At 40.4% G+C, this 22,357-nt stretch overlaps 3 long non-coding RNA genes across 5 annotated transcripts; 1 reads left to right on the top strand and 2 right to left on the bottom strand.

The window, feature by feature from the left end:
- The first annotated feature begins 3,035 nt into the window (after window positions 1-3,035).
- LOC308191453 lies at window positions 3,036-4,744 on the top strand. The gene is made up of 2 exons (XR_013948009.1): window positions 3,036-4,513; window positions 4,603-4,744. It is a non-coding gene; the product is annotated as an uncharacterized lncRNA (long non-coding RNA).
- Window positions 4,745-11,790: 7,046 nt separating this feature from the next.
- Window positions 11,791-16,425, bottom strand: LOC308191452. Its single transcript, XR_013948008.1, has 3 exons — window positions 14,250-16,425; window positions 13,163-13,227; window positions 11,791-13,054 (listed from the first exon to the last, which is right to left on the bottom strand). It is a non-coding gene; the product is annotated as an uncharacterized lncRNA (long non-coding RNA).
- Window positions 16,426-19,509: 3,084 nt separating this feature from the next.
- LOC308191450 lies at window positions 19,510-22,142 on the bottom strand. Of its 3 annotated transcripts, none has more exons than XR_013948004.1 (4): window positions 21,463-22,142; window positions 21,303-21,388; window positions 20,947-21,048; window positions 19,510-20,036 (listed from the first exon to the last, which is right to left on the bottom strand). It is a non-coding gene; the product is annotated as an uncharacterized lncRNA (long non-coding RNA). The 3 variants fall into 3 exon arrangements; XR_013948005.1 differs by lacking the exon at window positions 21,303-21,388 and having other exon boundaries at window positions 21,463-21,534; window positions 21,625-22,135; XR_013948006.1 differs by lacking the exon at window positions 21,303-21,388 and having other exon boundaries at window positions 21,463-22,118.
- Window positions 22,143-22,357: the final 215 nt, after the last annotated feature.

The raw sequence follows: 22,357 nt of genomic DNA on the forward strand, positions 1-22,357 counted from the left end.
CCTTTTACTGACAGGACGGTGAGTCCCCAGACATCGTTATACAAACATAGAAGGAGACTTCTTTAGGTTTGATAGAAATTTCATGAAAACTATTAATACATTTTTATAACAAATGAAGTCAATCTGGCCACTGGGCAAGTTATGACAGTCCTAGTGACTACGGGATACTGCAGAATCAAACAGAAATGCTACTCGGCCACTTCTAAGTTTACTGCTTGACACTTTAACCAGGCAGCCAGCAGTGTCTTTTAATTGCTCTGCATATTTGGATGTGTGATACATATTTTCAGGTGTGTAGCACTCTGTCTAGCCAAAGACAGGCTATGGACAACCCTGATGAAATGCCACATACCGTCCTTTAGCAGAAAACACACCAGAGTCACATGAGTTTCCTACATAGTAATGTCAATAATTTTAATGTCAGATGATGAACCCAGTTTGAATTTCACAGCTACATATGATGATGGAGTTTAGACAGAAGGAATAACCCTCCTCATCTAAGTTAAAGAAATCAGCTCAGGAAGCCAAAGCATCAGCTCAAGGTCTGCAACATGTTCTACAGCTTTCCCCAAATTTAATTTTCCGAAGGGCACAATTCACAGTAGCACCATACCCTTGCAACTGCTGCTGGCACAGCTTGCTTTCACAGAAAGGCTGCCTTCTGTGTAATTACAGACTACAGGAGAATTTTCAGTCTTACATTTACTTGGTTTTATGCATGTGTGTGGCATCGCCCATCTTCTGAAGTCATCATCACGTCCCATCATGGAGAGACCATCTGTGTTTAGTTAAACAGCATATTTGATGGGAGCTATTTCTGTCACCTTGCACAAGGAAGGTGCCATGGCTTGGGTTCCCGGAGTCCGTCTGTCTCTCCCAGGAGTGCAGAATAACTTCAATAGTTACTTGCCTTTTAAAAACAGGTGCAACATAGTAAAGGAAACAAACTGAAGGAAGGGGAAAATTGAAGGAAAAATGAAATGAAGCAGATCTGTACTTCTCTAGGGAGTGGGAGCCAGAGATGAGGGGACAGCAGGGAAGGGACAGAGGTTGTCTTTGTCTGATAAGTCAGAAAGGTCAGTTCATTCCTGTTTTTGTGCCCTCTGCTCCAAACTATGGAATAAAAGTGTAAAGCTTTCAAAACTTCCTCATTCGAGTAAACAAATACCAGATGAGAGAATCTCTTGTATTTAGTTTATAGAGGCTGTCTGGTGTCCCCAGAGTATCTTAACTATCTGAAGACTATCTGCATTCTTCAAGCAGCCCCCCAGACTCACATGTTATTGACCTACACAGATACAGCATCAGTCATAAAAAAATTTATTTTGACCTTGTTGGATTATTTTTAAGAACATTTTTCAGTACAAATATGTTGTTGTTGTTGTTTTTAAACACATCATTCAATAATTTAACCTATTTTCCAGTGACTTGGAAAGTCCATGTTAAGATACACCATTTAACAAGGAGCTCTACTTACATCTGTGTACATTATTGTCAAATTTAGGTAAACCAAAGGCACCAGTGTCTTCTGAGAGTTCAAGATATGTCTCCAGACACCACCACTTTCCATTCCCTAGAGGTATTTCATGCTTTTCATACTGTAGTATTTCATGTGTGTTGTAAATTTGATTATTTGTTTCAACCTGACTGTTGCTCTCATTGTCACTGTGCATATCCAGAGAGATTCTGGCTCCATCTGCTTTCCATTCATCTTTTAACTAGTTGTAGACTTCAGTCAGATATTCCTGAACCTTTCTTCTTTAAGATGAACAATGTGTTTCCCTTAATTTCTCCTTGCACATTGTTTGATCCAGTCCCTGACCAGCTTGGTGGACCTACAGTAGACTTGCTCTAGCAAGTTCGTGTCTTTCTTGCAATGGAGGGAGCCCAAAACTGGTCCCAGCACTACAGGTGCAGCCTCACAAGTGACATGTAGAGGGAAATAAGCATTTCTCTCAACCTGCTGCTACAACCTGAGAGTGCCACCAAAAGAGCAGGTGCTTCCTGTCCCTCACTTTTGCTTTTCATGTGACTTTCTCATATGTTGGTATTGTATATGAGCCAGACCACATCCTATATGCACAAAAGTCTACATTCTATACTCCACTAACATGTGTTGAGTGTTTTTCACCCCTGTAAATGCTGAATGATTCCCCTGCCTTCAGTGGACCAGATTGTCTGAAACACAGTATGCAGTGGGATAGACCCTGGATTGCGGAGTAAGAGAATATGAGTGACATGATGATTCACGAGGCAAAAAAAATGAGAGGTATCAATATTTATTCCCAAGAAACTGTTTTTCTTTTATAAAAGTACCATTGTTTGTGGGACATTTAACTGCACAGAAGAATCTGGGCTGGTCCAGCCTTCTTACCTCAGAAAGAAAGGAGAATTTTGTTTCTGACTTCAACAGTAGTAGGTCCACAGATCCTTTGCCAAACCATACAGTGAAGGGGAGGAGGAGGTGTCACAGCCACTGCTGTGTAACTAGCAGCCAAGGCGAGTGGGGCATAGCTACCATTAGCATCCCCTAGTGTCATAGTTATGGATAGCCTTATACACAGATAAAAAGGCATTTTACAACTGAAGGGTGGAAAAGTGAGAAAATACCATACATTTTGCTTGCCCTATAAAATGAAATTAATGAGGGTAACAAATAAGAAAGGATTTTAGCTCAGCCATAAACTGACAGATTTTTGGAACAACGTGGGACTTTTAGCTGCTCCCCAAACTTTACAATCTGTGCTGGAGAAAGGAATTTGCCAAGCAAGAAAGAAGAGGCAAAGCCACACTGCCTGTCCCTAGCAAGGAGGGCTGGAGGGGGGCTGCAAAATATTTTCAGTGTCAGGGAATAATTATTTTGTAGTGAGACAGAAATTATCTCACTTAAATAACATTTTTCCTACAGTACTTTCTCAAAGCCCAAGGGCAGCTCTTCCAAAAAATGAGATTTTTGGCAGCCCCGTAGCTTTTCTCGTATTTCTGTCTGTTCTACTCATACCATAAACAGTATTCTTACAAAATAATTTCTAGACTACAGTTTCTTCATCAGCCCACTGGAAGAAGAAGGAAAAAACTATGTTTTATGTAACTTTGCAGCTGCAGATGGTTACTTGGTTGTTCTGTAGAAGTCTAAAATTTGCAAGCCAATCCAATCCTAAGGTCTGCATTATATGGGGGGCAGACTACATGTTTGAATAGCTATTTTTGGCATTAAAAGCTGTATTCAATTTACATCTCAGAGACAAATGACCAAGTCTTGAAAAAATAAGGGAAGCACCATTATGTTCAAATATCCACTGATAGAACATTTCAGAATGTTGAATCCTGTTTGGAACAAGAAAGCAAAGTTATTACTTTCATAAATCATGTGAGAAGCAACAGAAGTGTGATAGGTAATACTGAAAAAAAATATTGGGTAGCTTGAAAGTATCTTCTTTATCTTTATTCCTGTACATTTGTGAATATTTGAAGTACAATCCTTTTCCTGCTGAAACTGGTCAGTGACTTTGGATGAATTTGGTGAGTTGGTTTGGCAATAGCTAAAACAACGGTTTTAACGATAAATTTACAACTTGTGAACATTTTTGCCCTGTATAGGTTTCCAGGGGTATCTTGGATGTGTAATGAAGGAACAGAAAGTAATTTGCCCCTCTTTCTGGCTAGGGATCATGTCTGTTGATTTAGAAGTTCTATGATGCTCTAAAATATCTGGGGGAGAAGTAACTCCCTGGGAAACCTCGAAACTGATCTCCGTCACTCCACCTCCTGCCCTGAGAACAGCTGTGACAGAAGAATGAGTCAGAGACATCTTCCCAGTATCCTAAACTCCACAGTATCCCTGCATTCAACTGTTATCAAAACAAAACAGAAAGAGATCAACAAAGCTCTTTCGGATTTTCTGGGAAGGAAGAAAAATGATCAGGCAAGCAACTAGGTGAAGCAATTAGGGGAATCTGCAAATAACTCCACCAAGCACATGATTAGATGAACAGACTGTTTCCACACAGATATTTTAAAGAATATTTTTGTATTTTATATGTTCTATAAACAATTTTAAATGTAGTGGAGTTACTGGGGTTGAAGGGAAATGTAAGAAGTGAGCAGGGTGGGAGTACAGGATGAGGGAGGATATGAAAGACGAGCCGTCTGAAATATGAAGATCTTAAGTACTGGTGTGTCTAGCAGTCAAATAATGAACCTTCTTCATGTTTTGCCTTTCTGGACTTGGCTTATTTAGACAAATTTGTAGGCATTAGGGTCTGTCTGGAATTAGTTCCAAGAGTTTTTTTTTTTCCCCTTAACATTTTGCAGCTGAGGCAGCCTAGTGAAAAAGAAGCTTTGAAGAGAAACATTACCAAATATGTCTTTTCTCCTGCCCATATCTCCAGTTTCCACAGGAAAGGGACGCAGACGCAGGCAGACCAATGAAAGGAGGGGAGAAGCCATCGTCACTGGAGGAGAGAGAAAAGCCCTGCCTGAAGCCCAGTCGGCAGAGAGGAAGCAGCTGAAGGTAACTGTTCGTCAGAGGCAGGGATGCTGTCCCCTTGGCATTTCTGCCGGTTCTGCAGACGTTTTACTCAGCATTTCCTCCCCCTCCAGCCACCCTTGGCCACTGCTGGCCGACCACCTCGGAAGATTGTTTTGCTTCCCTCGGCTGCTCTCTGCAAACTGCAGACAGCAGAGCCTGCCTATTTTTGTCAGAGGACGCCACTCACACAAGCAGAATCACGGAGCCCTGTGCCATTAGTGCTTCATGCCAGAACCTCAGATGCAAATACTGCTGCATAGCCTGCTCCCTCCACTGTGTTTCCAAAGACCTTAGGTAATCATAGTATGAGAGTGGAGCAAGAGCTACTTGCTCTTTTCTACTACTATTAGTTTTCTAATATAAAATGAGATTACTAATAAAAGATGCATGTAAAAGCCCTGAATAAGGACAGTCTGCACTGTGCTAGGGTTCATAAAATAAAACCAGTTCTTACTGCTGGTTTGCAGTCCTGTTCAATGCTGCCCACTCCTAAAAAATTTCATGATTTTTTTTTTTTTAAGTCACAGCCTCTGATGTCACAGTTACCTTACAGTCTTGATCTATGCCTACTGAAACTCCCCTACCTTCTCCCAAAAAAAGTTACTTTGAGCTTCAAAATAAATGAAACCAAACTTCCTAAGTTTAATCATCTCCTTTATTCCTTCACCATTCTTCCCTGCCAATCTCCATTCCCCCTTTTATGTGTCGTATAATAGCCATATCAGACTTGAGACAGTACAGACTATGGGTCATCTAGAAACAAAAAAGTGTTGATTTCTTGTCTGGACCTTGTTCCGACCAAATTGGCAGCTGCTGCCAGGCAAAACCTCCTACGGCTGAGCTCTGCCTCCCTCTGCTCCTGCAAGGAACTCATTTGGCTTCCTCACTTCTAAACAGTTTTCACAGACTTGAGAATTTAAAGTTTGTGACAAGTCAGGTTGAAATTAGTGAATGCATTCAAAAGATACCAGAGGTGATAAGACAGGCCAGGTCAGTAATAAACATAGTTTTCCTTAGGAAACCAGACAACAGTAATTTAAGCCTTCCTGGTAGATAGGGAGAAAATCTTGAAACTGCAGCTATGCTATTTCAGAATAGGAACAAATCTGGATTATTTGTATAGCAGACTTCTCCTAAGTGTTCCTTCTGCAAATTCCATTTTGAATAGAGATGGTTTTGCTGTCTGTACTGCCTTTTTGTTCCATTGTATTGAAATATAATTCAGATCAAGTGAGACTTGTGAAATCTTGACCTCCACAAAGAGCTGGAGCGACATCACACTTTGACAGCTCAAGAAGCTATGTTGGGACAATGCTTGCACTTGGCTGATTGGCAACTTTTTGTTGGAGCTAGCAGATGAAGCTGCAGATAGGATTAGGACTAATAAAGAGAAAAGGGTTAGAAACACAGTTATGTCCAACAACATCCTGGGGCTGGGGTTTGGAGCCAGTAGGTTGTCTGTGTCTGGAGTATGTGCCTGTGTGAAAGCTTTAATGATGTGTTTTGTTTGGTGATTGTGGGGTAGCAAAGGGATAAACTGTAGGTGACCTACTGGTAGACCATTCAGAGCTTAGGTTATGAGGTATGAGGTCTTAGACCTCAGTTTAGATGTAAGGCAGTTTGAAGCTGGTAGAGCACATCATATGATAGTTTTGGATAATTTCAGTAAATACCTACTGCCCGTAGTTATGTTAGATAAGAACTAGAAGGAAGCAGAGGTCTGAGGGTAGGTTTGAAGCTCATGAAATAGTTGGGTAAGTCCTAAACAGTCACAGACTGCGTGTAGGATTTGGACTAGTGTATCGCTTTGGTATGGGACTGGGTATCAATCCAACACAAAACATATTTACTGTCAGGGCTTGGTAAATTAGGCACCACTGTGCTACAGGAGTGCTTGAGATGAATTAATGTTGTGGGGTGAGACAGGGAAGTAACCTGGCACTGGCATGAGAGAAGAGATGGTTAGGAAGCTTCACACTAATAAGAAGTTTGGAGACAACAGACCATATCTGATTTTTATTACATGTAGCTGGCACGGTTGAAAGCAAGGCCTCTGAGTGAACCCAGCCAAACATTAGGACTCAAGCCAACAGGTGACTTCAGGCTAATGAAAGCCAAGTAGGATTATAGTACTATGGTTACAAGCTGAAGTACATGACTTCAGGCAAGGTTATGGTGGGGCTGGCAGGCAGACCCAGTCTGTAGCCAGCAGAGCTGGCAGAGGACACCCTTGGGCCATGGCTGGAGGTTGTGTGTGCCTGAGACCAGGGGCAGCACGGATGGGCAAAGGCCTCCAGTTTGGTGTTACTTATTGGCTTCAATCCTAACCCAACTCACAAGTGCATGCCTGTGTTAAGAGCTACTAGAAAGTACTGTCCTGCTTCTGTCTCTCCTAGCTGCTGTCTGAAGCTCAGTACCAGCCCAGTAAATTGTTAAGAGCCCAATGGGTAAGTTTCACCCCACACAGTTTGAAACCGATATAATTAAAAACAACAACAACAAAATCTCGGAAGATATATTTCACAACCGAAAACCTGTGATTATTTTATTAAATTTCTGTGGCTTCATATTATTTTTCTATATAGCAGAAAAAAAGCAGAGGGACTCACAGCCTTGCACCAGCCTATACAAGGTGCAGAGCTGCCACACAGATGTTTTCAAGGTCTGCCCTGGAGGTTTCCTGAGCTCACCAGGATAGAGATCATGTCTGCACCGCAGAAAACACTGTGATTGTGGCACTGCTTCTCCTGAGCAACACCTCATGATATGTCATAAGCTTTTGAGTGCATCTCTGATGTTTTCATTTAAAGCAATAAATGAAAGTACTAAAACAGCAGAAAATAGAATGGGTAGTGAAAAGGAAAGAGATGTTCCTTTTCAACAAAACCACGCAGACAACAAAAGCTAAGGCCTTTGCATTTCCAGGTACAATATTCCCTCTGACCCTTCAGCTGAACTGTATGGGGAAAATGACTTACTGGCTTTCTACTAACTGGAATCAGTAAATAATTATTATTCATCTCTAACCAATATTTTTTCCCCTTGGAAAAACAAATAATGTATGATATTCCCTGTTTACTTCCAGAGGAGACGGATAACAACTGACTCCTGTTATGACTGTGCACAGATCCAATTCCTCCCGCAAGTCCCCTGTGTCACTCAACCCCTCTTCCCGCAAAGCCCTTGTGCTTGCATGGGTAATTACAACCATTCTGAATTTTTGATCTCTCAGATTTTTGGGTGGTTGGTGTTTTTCTTCTTTCCTGCTTCCATTGCTCTCTCCAGCCTTGTAATACTCTGCAGACTCTGAACAATGGATTAGCTGTTCCCTTCAGTTAAGTTTTCCAGAAATAGTCTTTAGAGTTTTGCCATATGTTTATCTTTCTTAATACTCCAGTGAGCAGCCCCCTCATGACTCACAGGCAAACAAAGGTCTTGAATGGTTTGTTTATTATTCTGAGCTAGATGGCACTGCCTGGGGCTCACTATGCGGGCACTGCAGAGGAGCTTTGAGGAGGTGCACACTGGTGCACCTATTTAGTTACAAATAAAATTATATTTACCCTGACCCAAACTACTATGAATCAGAATTAAGGTTGGAAAATCTAGCCCCAGGTAACCCCACTCTGACATTGTTCCTGGAAAGGGTTGCTCCCATGTGCCAGTGTGTTCCTACGCCTACACCCATTCCCATGTGGAGCCACTACTGGGAGAAGCACAGGAGGAGGAGGAGGGAGGAAGTCACCCAAATAACTCATCTTCTGACTTTCTACCACTAAGCTCTCTTCCTCTCCTGGCACAAGGTCAATGAATGACCCTAGTCTCTAAGTGGTAAGGTATATTTTGGCTCACAAAGAACAAAGGCAACCAATGGTACTGGAGTCTAAGAATTCAGTATTAAATAAATAAACAACTTTGTCATGCATGACAAAGACAACACCTACTTTACCCCAACAGCCAGTCACAGAATGAGATGCCCAGTAAAAATAAAGGTCCGTGGAAGACCCATGACAGATGACCTGAGATGTGGGGCTAATTACTCTTCAGAACTGAGTGTGCAAAGTCATGCAAACTGTTCAGATAGAAAACCTTAAAGTCACCTTAGGGACTGGAGAAGAAAAGATGCAAGATACCCAGTTATCCACCCCCTTAAGGGAAGGGATCAAGGTGAAAGAATTCAAAGGTGTGCCAATTGGGTACCTAAACTACAGGTTTTCATGCACTTTTAAATTCTCTGTTGCCTTTATGTGGACTGTGTTGGGCTGGCAGCTCTGACTGGGAATATCTTGGAGCCCTCACTCTTCTAGAGAAAGTGGTGAAAACGTCCCACCTGGTATCCAGCTCTTTCAGAATAACATGGTTCTCCTACACATAGATCTCTGCTATGTCTTAGGTACCACAGAACCTCTAAAATGGCACAGGTGACTTCTTCAGGCGTATGGGTAGGTCCCTAACTGCCTGTCCCCTGTGTGAGAGACTTAACAGTCAGCCCAAGTAAATAACAATGTCTGACCTTTCTGGAATACAGTCAACCGATGAAAACTCAGCACATACAGGATGACTAAATTTCCTTACCTCCTAGCCAAAGTCAAATCTTCTTCAAACGTTTTTTTTACCAAGGTGGGTTACCTATGGAAGATCAGTTTATTAAAGTTTTGGGGGCCCAGGACACCAGTGAATTCCAGAAGGCTGCTGTAGTGAGCACCTTTCCCTTACAGACAGGGACCTTCTGTTCAAAAGACTGTACTGATCACAGCTGTGTGAATAGGGGGAGAAGGATATCCTTTTTCTGTAGGGATGATTTATATGTTTTCATAGGTCAAGCTTGATCTGAAATCCAGGAAAAGACCAGGCCACATAGTGAAGCATGAATGTAACATATACACTTCAAGAGATAGTACTTAGAACACAAGATCTTTGCTAGATTAAGATTAAGAAGGAACTGATGATATCTGAGTATTCAATGTACCTTGGAAATATTTCCAGATTTCTAAGTTATCAACATCAACAGCAAATGAAAGATGAGCTTCTTTTCTTAAGGGTAGAAGGGAGGTGAGGGAAGAGAGATATAATGTTGGCAAACATTGTGTTGCTCTCTCTGAGCCACTCTAATCATCACAAGTCAAAATATTTTGCAAGAGGAAGGAACAGATAAGTTGTACACTGAGGTCTTTTATAGGAAAGGAAGTTCAGTCAAAGTGTGTATTTCCTAAGCATCAGAGAAACAAATACTTTCAGCATAAAAAAATGGAAAAACAGAACTGGTTTTCTGGGCCCAGCTCACCTCTTCTCACAAGGCAGGTAGAAATCCCACGGGAAGAGAATGAGACGCAAGTTTGGATGCTGGAGAGGTAACGCAACTTCAGATGCTGGGGAGCTAGCACCTTCATTCTGTAATGAAAAGTGGCAACATCTACAAATACTCTGAATCTAGAGGATAAGGTCTGAGGCTTTCTGTTGTCAAGCTTCCAGGCATGTATTACTTTCCTTTTATTTATGTATTTATTCTCAACAATATACTACCATCATACACCTCACTGCTACATAAAAAGGAGTCAAAATGTTATTTTGTAGATACCATCTTGTATGCTATTTCAGTTATCCATGTCATTCACAGATGATAGTTTATAATATCTTTTAGAAGAACTTATGATGAAAATAAATTCATTTTTTAATAGTACATTTGAAATGTCTGTAAAATCCTAACTATATGACTGAAAATCAAGGTGCTTACAATGCTTTCTGGTTCATCAAATCTTGGGCCATTGGTGTATGTGCTGAGAGCCAGCGACTATGTTGTGCTCTGTTTTGTGCAGACCTACCAGGCTGTTACTTTGTAGGACTATTCACTGCTTTTTGTCCAGGCCTGTTTTTGTATTTCTTTGTTACAGTTCACAATGACTTCTGTGTCTGTTTAAGATGATTTGCACATCAGAAATAACTGTAGTTTTCTTTGATTTCTTAAATTATAATTAAGGAATGTAAAGTTAGTTTTCTGTGTGACTACCATAATTTAACCCAATCAAAAACCAACAGAAAAGACAATATCAAGTGAAACAAAATCTTTGAACAGATCTTAAAGAAGACTACAGCTCCGTGCATTGTAGTTGCAAAGCTGTAACCCCATAAATATATCTTAATTCCTGAAAGCATTGATGCTTTATTTGTCAGAAGGAAATAATTTCATTATAGAGATGTTATTGGACAAAAATGGAGAATGCACATTTATAAGATGGAGTTTTCTTTAAGATTACTTGATGAAATGTTGTATCACAGAACAATAGCAAGTGATGGAGAAGAATGGAGAATAAGTCAGACTTATGCTCATGTATTTACTGATGTTTTCAGACAGGATGGTTCAATTTTAAAAAACAACTTGAATCCTGTATAGATATCATTAGATGAAATAGAACTGTCTACCGACAAATGGAAGTAACCATAGCAATTAATTTGCTTCTTATTTTACTGGTAATAAAGTATTTTATTGGTAATAACCTTTATCTTGATCTCATGCAGGTAGAAATAAAGGTTTTGTGAAGGCTATATGGGGGTTGATCTGTGATGTATTTCTGGTTATTCCATTACCAGCTGCCAAATCCAGTTGACTCTTCTTAACTATTGAGAAAGTTCATTTGGTTAAGCAGATAGCAGTCCTTCAACTGCTTCAACTGCAGGACTGAACTGCTCGCAAACTATAGAACACTATTCTTTCAGTGCTTGGTTATATTTCTGTTGAAAGAGTTGTTAATTTCTCTCATTTCCCATCAGACCCTTTGTCCTTTATGTAAATCAGTTTATTTTCCTTTATATGAGACAAATTGATAATTACAGCACCAATAAACTAGCAGCATAATTCTCTATTATGTGCATCAGAAATACTGAGAAGCATTATACTGAATAAATGTAATCACAACTTGGTACCCTCCTTATCATTTTCCTCTTTTCTAAGTGCTGATTTTGATTTACTATCTTGCTTTCATATTTAGGTGTTTAGCCACTTAGACTAGTTTAAGAGGACCAGCTCACTCCACTGCACAGCTGTTAGTTGCTAATTACTTTCAGCAATTGCTCTTTGAACTGTAGCTCACACCTGTCTTGATGTCAGAATAGCATCATGATCACCTGAATTCAGTTCCTAACATCAGGTCACAAAGCGTGACACTGAGATTTCTCCATTAGGCTCCTAACTTCACTACAGAAGGCTAAGATCCTTCAAAATTGCATTTCAAATAAGAAATCTCACCCTGTACAAAGAATGCTGGAGTTCTCACTAACATTTTATTCTTATGTATAATGTACATTAGTCATATTGTATTATATTAATACTGCATTATATAAAATACATTATCTTTCATATTTGAATTGTTATATATTTTATGTTGTTTATTATAATACATTATACAATGCATACAGTTCTAATATTGTTGTCTTAATGTGCTTATTACTACATTAATTATACGCATTAATATTATATAGATTATTTATATATATACTTATGTACATATATATAGGCAGGTTGTCTCAGTAATTAATTTTATAGTGTAAAAAATATGCATTTTTTTTTGTAGATGTAATTTATTCAGCCTTAGCTTATAAACACTGACTCATACCACAATTATTTTTTTTTTCTCCAAATCAAAGAGCAAAATACTAAGATGAATCTTTCCTCCAGGCAGACGGCTGCAGCCTAAAACAAATTCACCAGTAAGCTGTAGAGATACAGGTATTGATCTTCCTAAATGTTTTAACAGCCAGCATGGTGTCAGTACAATAGCATGCCTCATAGCCATTACCATGAGTTTCTTTTAATCTATATTTGTTAGTTGTGCTAGTTACCATGCAACAAGGGAACACTGAAGAAGTGGCGGCTTGTTATTGTTCTGAGTGATTTCCCATGGCACCGGTCCAAGTGTGACACGTCTCAGAGTCTGCTCCACCTTCAAGCTCACACCAGCAGCAAAGCGCTGCAAGCAGTCCCAGAGGGTGGGTGAAGGGTGCTGCTGGAGAAGCAGGAGAGGTGAGGAGGATGGAGAGTGTGCTGGCAGCTTCCCCTCATGTTAGACCAATGACCACCTGGTGTTAGTGTATGGGGTTCTGTAGCCCAGTCCCAGTGTTTTGAGGACAGACTGCTCACCCACGCCAGAGCTCTGGGAGTCAGTACCTCATCTTCACATTGCTTTGGGACTTCTCCCTTGCCGGAGCGCTCTCTGAGATTTTGGCTTTTCCCTGCTTTCCTTGGTATTAGAGCCTTACTCAAGACCCCAGGGCACCATGCCCTTGTATTTTCATTTCTGAGTATCTTTCAGCAGAGATGGAGGTGTGACGTTTTCAGTTTGCAAGGCCACATCCATGATGATGGCAGCAGACTGGATTCCTGCCCTAGATTTGGCCTTATATGCCAACAACACAAGTGTCTTCTGCTTGCTGTCTCACAGGCTGCTCCTGAAGACGAGTAGCTGATTAGCATTTGAACCCCAATATCAAGACTTGCTCCCTGTCACCAAGGTATTCATATCTCCCATCCTACAAGGAAATAGATTTCAAATTGCCACTTCCTCGGAATTTTCATCCGATGTATTTCAACTCAGCAGTTAAGATCCTTAGGATCCCAAATACCGGAGAGATACTTACCTGTAGTGTGAATGGAATATTGTTTAAAAGCTGTGTGTCAAATTCCTCAATCAGTGAAGACTTGTCTGGTAAGAAAAATATTACAGTCTCTTATTTTACAGAAGGGGAGGAAAAAAGCAACAAAAAAAAACCTCTATGTAAACTGTGAAGGAAAAAGTAAAATATCTAGTGAAGGACATTGCTATTTTCTGCAGGAAAAAGCGTCTCTAAATATTTTTCAGTGTGCTTCTCAATAAGTACTAGTCGGATGTCTATTATGCAATGAACTAGGCCTCCAGTAACATATTTTTAAGGCAGCTGTATGGCTTCACAGAGTCGTAAGTCATGGGCAGATTAAATGATCTAAGACGGTACTCATTTTTCCATTGCTCTCCTAGTAAACTATTGTTCTCTGAGCTATGTTTTTCCAGTGCTTTTTCTCAGCTCTGTTTAAAGGAATCAGACAACAGGGGCTCCCATTGTTTTCTCAGGAGATTATTCCAGAGCCAAAAATTCTCCTTAGATGTAATCAGTAGGAAATTTTTCATAATATTATTGTGTTTTCTTGTAGCTCATGTTGTTAATTTCACTTATGCTTAAATCATACCTCTGTGATGTTTACACCCTCAAAAATGTTATATGCTTGCTGTAAAACATGTATGTATTCCCCGTTATATTTTTGGTCTTAAATTAGATCTGTATGAGTGGGTTCCTGTGGTTGCCTACAGCTCTCCTGGATTTAATAAAATAAAATCTGTGGTAAAATAGTGATCCACTAATAGGGATCCCTCAGAAAACAATTTCTCCTTGCTTTTTTTTTTTTCCTGGTCTTCTTTGAATTCCTTCCAAATTGCTTAATTTTTCTGCATTTTCTTTAAATCAAATGGCATTTTGCAGGTTAAAAATAAATATTTTTTGTTTTGTAACAAATATTGATGTACCAGTTTCTCCCAGTGAGGAGGAGGTTCTCAGGTACTTTGAGCTAAGAATACACGGAATAAAATTTTCTTATCTCACAGATAATCACCGTATTTTTCAAAGTGTTCCAACATACAGTCATTCACATTTTAGCTTGTAGGAAGTCACAGGAAAAATATAGAAAACTTACTCATGTTCATGCCAAAACTAAGGTAACTTCTGGTTTCCATCCATCTTCAGAGGTAGTGTTTACTATGACCAGCAAGCTACCACAGCCTTGCAGATAGTATACACTCAGTTTGCTGTACAAAACAAATGCTTTTTTAGTTAAACAATTTGACTGTAAGAAAACAAGCCTGTGAAAGCTCATTTTTACAAAACTAAAGAGTTCTTATAAAGAATATTCCTCAGTTCTTAAATAGATGTCTTTAAAAAAAATTTTACTGAAACTTCATTGAGTCAAAATGCACTATAGCTTCTTTCAGAGCACTGTGCAAAAGAGTTATTAGACTGCAGCACTTAGAGGTGCAGGATGTTAAAAGTACCTAATGAGTGTGGTATGCTAAAACCACCTCAGTTCCATTACACATTAGACAGTACTTGCTCCATCTGGCTGGCTCTCAAGCATCTGCTGTTGTCCCTTTTTGAACTACTGCTAAACAAAAAGAAGGAAAAGACTCTTTTCCACATTACATTCCACATTTCTCAGCTCAGATTTTTTCTTTCAAGATGCATATAATTCATTAGTCTGGAAGGTAAAATAAATGATATAAAAGAGGAAGCCTTTCAAGATGATGTAACTTGGGTTGTGGAGTAGGTCAGGACGGAGAGTCCCAGCCAGTGTGCAGAATAACTTGGGTGGTTGTCTTGTGCGAGGGCTATGAGGAAGAAGTAAGGAACCTTTACAGTACAGATATCTCAGCATAAGCTCTATTTGTGGGAATCAAATAATAAAATCACTGGTACCACATGTTATCCCCTCTATAGAGAGAAAATCCTTTAGAGAAAAAAAGGCCTAGCCTTTTCTAGCACTGCTTGGCTCCAGCCTTGTGATACCTCTTGCCTTCAGCCCACTTTGAGTCCATAGTTGGAAAACAAACTTTCGCCTTTCCCAGTAATAATGTTCTCCATGTATCTTGAGGTTGAGCTAAGAAAAAACATTGTTTATTGAGATATCATGGAAAAGAAACCAATGGAAAGAAGCATTTGCCGAATAATGGGATTGGGTCAGGATCTTATAAATTTGAAGCTTCCTTCATGAGTTTGTTGATAAGATGTCACCAAAAAATACAAAGATTTTCCATTCAAAGAACTGAAATATTTAAAGAATGTGTAAATTTAAGCTAATAACCACATCTGCCCATTACACCAATTGGAAATAAATCAACATTTCTAAAAGGTAACTCCTCTCATCCCCTCTACAGCCATCCAACAGGAGATGACTTGCCCTTTGAAGAGGTATCTATGCCTTTCTATTTATTTGTAAATGGAAGGTATTTACACAGTCTTTCTTCATGCTTTTGTCAACACAAATCCTTGGCACTAGAAGGGGAGGGAGAGATAATAGCAGTAGGTAGTGGGCAGTCAGAATTTCTGCTTTCTCTTATTTCTTTCCCTGATGAAGAAGCGCAGCTTTCAATATAAATGCATAGTTATAGCCAAATTTAACCTGAGCCACTTCACTATGCTTATCTGCTTTTTGGCAAAACACCTGACTAAACAGTAGAGCTTATTAAAAATATAATTGTCTGAAATAGCTTTCTAAAAAGATTTTAAATGTCTTTTTCAATAACTGTGCCTTCCTAAGCAGGTACAACTATTTGTATATGAACAGTTTCTCAGTCTTCAAACAAAAATATTGTATGATCCACGGTGCTATGGAGAAGGTGTATTTTATTATTTTGAGGGGGCAAGTATTTTTGAATATTGCAAAAGGTTAGCGTTTTGATTTGAGCCATGTGACAGGACTTCAGACATACTCTGAATGATGTTTATGTGGGCATCATAAATTCCTTAGGATTTTGTAAACTCCCTCGTCTGCCAGCCAGTTATTAACACGCACAGGTGTAAATCTTGCCTGCTCCTCCATAGAAGTAAAATGCCTCCATTTGCTGTCAGAAGTTACCACCATGCTATTGCTCAAAAGAAAAGCATGAATAGCAGAGGTGAAGTATGTCTCCCATGAGGCTTCCAGGAGAGTTTTCTTCACGGGATCTCTGTGACGAGAATAGGGAGAAGATAAAGCAGTGTGGTTCCCACATACAAAGATGCAACATTAGCCTGATATGTTTTACAAATTTGTTTTACATGGGAATGACTTTTAGGAAATAGTTGTTTTTAATAAAGAATAGGGAAAGAGGAATGAATTCTCCCAAAAAGCTCTAATCCAGTAACCATGAAGTCAGCAGTCATTTATGCCTAGATAAGATTCTAGCATCAAAACTGCAAGGCTACCTCAAACCCCAGGGATCTTCATATGCCAGATGAATCACATGTCTTCACTTATCATTTGGGAATGGAATGCCAGTAATGACTGCATTCAAGCAGTAAATACAAAATAAGTGCTTCAAGTTTCTACACCCTGAGTAATACCAGTGAGGCCAGACAGTATATTTGGACTTCCGAGTTTTGTGTGTGTGTGTGTGTGCATGTGTGTGCTGTCATACTCTTTCATTTTAAGTAGCAGGCTTCCACCATTGTCTTGTATGCAAATCCAGAGCTAAGTGAACTGAGGAGAACCATAGACTGTTTACACAGTACCCACAGTCTGCTTACTGAGGTGTAATGGTTTTAAAATGCTCTGGTAAGGAGCACACTGTGTTCTCTGCTGTCTAAATGTGCTGGAAAGCACACTGCATGTGTTGTCCTACCAGGTTTTGGTGATGTGAGCTCCGTGCCACTCTGCTGCAGGTGGATAACTTATAAGGCTCTCTTAGTACAGTAAAGACATGCAGTGGAAATGACTCATTTGAAAACCTGGAGCAAGTAGGGATGCAGAGAAGCAGGAGTTATGGTGAAGTTGTACTAATGAGGCAAAAATGGTGTAGTTTCATTACTTACACAGACATGCAGAAATTTACTCTTGAAATCTTGCCTGATTCATTGGTGTTTTCAATCCTGCTAATAGGGTTTACAGGAGAAATACTTTTAAATACTTTGATATTCCATGGAAAATTATATCATTCCACAGGGATATAAATTGATTGCATCTCTAGATCTTGGTAGGATGTACCAAGAGGAAAAGTTAGAACAAAGCCTGATCTGTTCTGGGATCCACAAAAAAAGAATAGGAATTTTGCCATTAAGTTCAGGAAAAGACATCTTCTTTGAACCTGAAATCTTTCTAATCACAGCACCTCCTTTACTAGGTAGTAAGTTATGGAGCTTGTGAGTGAAATACATTGTGTTCTGTTACTAAAGCTTCTTGCAACTTCATACAGTTGCCTGTTTTAATGTGTTAAGTAATTGGCAAAAATGTTTATTGTAGAATTTTTTTTACAATTAAATTTCATATGGAGGCCTGAATCAGCACAGTTTACCCACGTGGATTTCAAAAGGACCAAACAAAAATAGCGGTTGTGGTATTGGAAGCTGCAGGATGAGTGTCAGGAGTGGGTCTCTTTAATTAGCAAACCCCTTCATCATGGAATGTGGGGACCTCCCATATTCATGAACAGCTCTGAGGGGGATTTTCTACAGAAACAGCAGGAAGTAGAATGAAGTCAGAGGAAGAGCTATGACGAAAGCAAGGTCGGCAAGGATATTACTGACCAATCCAGACAACATGTTGGTGAAACAATGTAAATAACAATTTCAGGTAAGAAATCCTTCCCCAAATGTCTTTGGTCAACACCTGAGCTCAATCCAAACTTCCTTGGAGGTCCAAGAGAATTATTGCATTCTTCTCAGGCTTCTTCCTGTTTGTCTGCCACTGTCCTCCTAAGTTTTAGCCTGAATAGAGCCACTCAGAAATCATAGCATAAATTACAGAACACCATAATGGCACTGTCTCTCTTCTAGGGTACTACCTAATTTTCCAAACCCCAAAGGGTCCAAAAGCAACTTCAGCCAGCCAAGGGCCGCTCAAACAGGATCAGTTCTGATCCTAATGCACAGGTTCCCAAGAAGTCAAGCTGTCACTAAGAGCAAAGCAAGGGAGAGATGAGGCTTTGAGTTGCTGCTAGGCAAAGGCGTAGGCTACTTGCTGGCACTAAGACTGCTTGTAGCTGACATTGATAAAAGGAGGTTCTTGTCCTCGTGTGGGACTTCAACTTCCCGGACATATCCTGGACATGCAATACAGCTCAGAGGAAGCAGTCTAGGTTTCTGGAGAGCGTGGAAGATAGTTTCCTGACGCAGTTGGTTAGTGAGCCTACTAGGGGAGGTGCCCTGCTTGACCTTCTGTTCAAAAACAGAGAAGGACTGGTGGGAGATGTAGTGGTTGGGAGCTGTCTTGGGCAGAGTGACCATAAAATTGTAGACTTCTCTATTATTGGCGAAGTCAGGAGGGGGACCAGTAAAACTACTGTCTTGGACTTCCGGAGGGCAGACTTTGAGCTGTTCAGGACACTGGTTCGCGGAATCCCTTGGGAGGAGGTTCTGAAGGGCAGAGGAGTGCAAGAAGGCCGGGCACTCCTCAAGAAGGAAATATTAAAGGCTCAGGAGCGGTCTGTCCCCACGTGCCCAAAGATGAGCCGGTGTGGAAGAAGACCGGCCTGGCTGAACAGAGAGTTGTGGCTAGAGCTTAGGAAAAAAAGAGAGGGTTTATGATCTTTGGAAAAGAGGGCAGGCCACTCAGAAGGATTATAAGGATGTTGTAAGGATATGTAGGGACAAAATTAGAAAGGCCAAAGCTCATCTGGAGCTCAATCGGGCTACTGCCGTTAAAGATAACAAAAAATGTTTTTATAAATACATAAACATCAAAAGGAGGACTAAGGAGAATCTCCATCCTTTACTGGATGCGGGGGGAAACTTAGTGACAAGAAATGAGGAAAAGGCTGAGGTGCTTAATGCCTTCTAAGCCTCAGTCTTTACCGGCAAGGCCGGTTGTTCTCTAGATACCCAGTACCCTGAGCTGGTGGAAGGGGATGGGGAGCAGGACGTGGCCCTCACAATCCACGAGGAAACGGTTGGTGACCTGCTACAGCACTTAGATGTATGCACGTTGATGGGGCTTGATGGAATCCACTCGAGGGTGCTGAGAGAACTGGCAGAGGAGCTGGCCAAGCCACTTTCCATCATTTATCAGCAGTCCTGGCTATCAGGGAAGGTCCCAGTCGACTGGCGGCTAGCAAATGTGATGCCCATCTACAAGAAGGGCCGGAAGGTTGACCCAGGAAACTATAGGCCTGTTAGTTTGACCTCAGTGCCAGGTAAGCTCATGGAGCAGATGATCTTGAGTGTCATCATGCAGTACTCGTAGGGCAACCAGGCGATCAGGCCCAGTCAGCATGGGTTTATGCAAACTACCGGTTGCTTCTGAGGTTTAAAAGTTAAAAGGTGTAAGCATCTGTTCAGGTGTAAGAAAAAGTGTGATCAGCTGTTTGAGTACAATTCTTATGTATACATGAACATTTTCCTCTCCAATTTCTAACTTGGAGTGCAACATTTTTCATCATACTCTTAGATCAGGATTCTGATTCTAACAATGGTTCCTTGTGCAAATCTCCAGAGAAGAGAGAAGTAAACCAGTCCTGACTGCTTTGAATGAGGTGGAGATGGCAAACAAATGTAAGTAAAGAAAATAAACCTATAGGAATGTTTTCAAGTAAATGTCATTATCCAAAAGCTTTAAATTGGTAGAATCCTAGAAAGTTAATTGATGTAAACTCAGGTTGCATCACTGAATTTGAAGTAGTAAGATACACTTGCACCATTGCAGAGCCTCAGTCACGGTTTAAATGGGCACTACCCCTAACTTCACAAGAATGAAAAAGAGAAGCATATCTTTATACCTTGTCAGCTACCGGCAGACCTAGAGAAAGAAAAAACAAATGTTGTTAAAATTAAAAAATGTTTTCTTCGGACATTTAACTGAATATGTAATACTGAGTAGTAACCAGACAAAAAATGAAAGAGAAGATGAAACAGTAAAAGGTACTTGCATGAATTCAACTACAATGTAATTGACAACAACCACAATCTGCAATGATTTATAAGTCCCTTACACCATTCACCCTTAAGACAGAAAAATGGGATTCCCATATTCTATAATGGGAGTGCAATCCCTCTCACAATACGAGAATCTGAGGTACGTGCCTGAGTACTGAAAAAACTTTAGACTAGGCAGCACGGAAGTTAACTGAGAAGGGAGGATGACTCTCTGGATGTTCATGTAAGGGAAAAGAAATTGAGATTTTAGTCCTAGGAGACAATTTTTAGAGAATGGCTGGGAAGACGATCTTTTCAAGCCAGAGACCATTCCAGCATCTTCAAAGCTAAATAAACAGTTCACTGCTTGGTTAGGGGACCAGAGCTCTGGGGACCAGAGCTCTGGGGACCAGAGCTCTGGGGACCAGAGCTCTGGGGACCAGAGCTCTGGGCTGAGCAATCCTAGCTCCCTCAGCCGCTCCTCGTAAGCCTTGTTCTCCAGACCCATCACCAGCTTTGTCTCTTTTCTCTGGACTCTTCGAGCACCTGCATGTCCTTTATGTCCAGCACTGCCCACTCCAATTTGGAGCAGAAATCTTCCCAGAAAACCCCGTTTTCCTTTTTTTTTTTTTTCCCCCCCCTTGCAGCTCACGTCCTGGTACATCTAGCTTTCCTGGTAGATTGTTCATCTATTTTTCTCCTGTCCTCCCCGTCATCACATCGGTAAAACCACTGTGTGGCACCACTGCCTGTGTACCCAGTCTGTTATTTTCCTTGCACAGAAGGATGCTTACCCCGATAGCTGAGACACTTATTTGTACAGGTGGGGAGGAAGATCAATTGTATTTAAGTTGGTGGTCCTCTTCCGAAAGTTCCTCCACAGCTGAGACCCAGGCCTGTAGGGAAGAGGAGAAACTTTCTCCCTTCTGCTTTTCACTTACATATTGTGAAAACAGCATTTCTTTCATGAACAGCACCTTCTCACTATTTCCACTTAATGGAACTAACTATCATGCCACCCATATCTATCCACATCTTTTGCCTTCGGGTAAGTAGAAACATTTGAATTCGCATTATGGCACCTATTTTAAAACAGCCTGTTGTTCAATCTTACCAAATACTTAAGAATGTTCTTCAAAGTCAGGCTTACCTGTATGCACTTGAGCTTCTGAGTTTTTTTGTTTTGTTTTTTTTAAGGGATGGGAAAGGAGCTTAGAATCCACCTAAGTAATTTCTCTGAAAACAGACAAGGTGAAGAAAGTACTCAAACTCCTCAACGTTAAACAACCGTAGAGCCCAGAAACACTTACCTGCTGGCTTCTAAACTTGAATGATTTCCAAACTGCTTCACAGTGAAGTAGTACCACCAGCGTTTTACTGTACTGAGAAGGCACCACCAATGTAACTAGCTCATAGAGTCTCTAAAACTATTTCACAGAAAAGGTAGAAAACACAAAGAAAAAGCAACCTACTAGTGAACACTGAGTCCATTTCACCACAAGAGAAAAGCACCCCAGAGAACCCAAGCCTCAAACTCCCCTAGTGAGGCAACTCCCCATAGCTCCTCAGGCTTCCTATATAGCAAAGGTCAAATGATCCACACCTGGCAGATTTCACTTAACAACGGTAGAGCCAAGAGACCTTGTGGAATAGGCTCATCTACCTGGCTTCTTATCACTAGTAGAAATAACCTGACAAAGGGCTTAGTGGTTGGAGTTGACCTAATGAATTAACTACAAAAGCTGCACAAGGGTCATATTTCTGTTAGTTATTCTGTGAGGGAAATTAGTACAGAGCCTGTTAAAAAAATAAATAAAAATAAATAAAATAAATAAATAAAAGAAAAAAGAAAATGACCTTAAAGACAAAATTGCTATCATAGATTTTCACCTGTCTAGTCATGACAGATAAAGAATGTAGCAATCAGAATTCCTTTTCTTGACATTAATGTTATTTAAATTTGCTTTTCTGAGATCTCTTCTTTATGCAGGGCTTTTCAAAATCTAGCCCCATAACCTCTGACTACGGTATTTACTTCGGCTGCATATAAACTATCACATATAAATGCCAGGATCCAGATCCTCACTTACTATTCAGGTCAAGGACTGGGCTGAAAGTTTTGGCTTTAGTTTGGTTACAAGCCTACATTGCTGTTTTCTGTCAGGTCATGGGAAGAAGATTGGCTGGCTTGGGGGAGCTTATGTA

This window comes from Anser brachyrhynchus (assembly GCF_964034855.1).
Source record: "Anser brachyrhynchus genome assembly, chromosome: 3".
Classification (NCBI taxonomy): Eukaryota; Metazoa; Chordata; class Aves; order Anseriformes; family Anatidae; genus Anser; species Anser brachyrhynchus.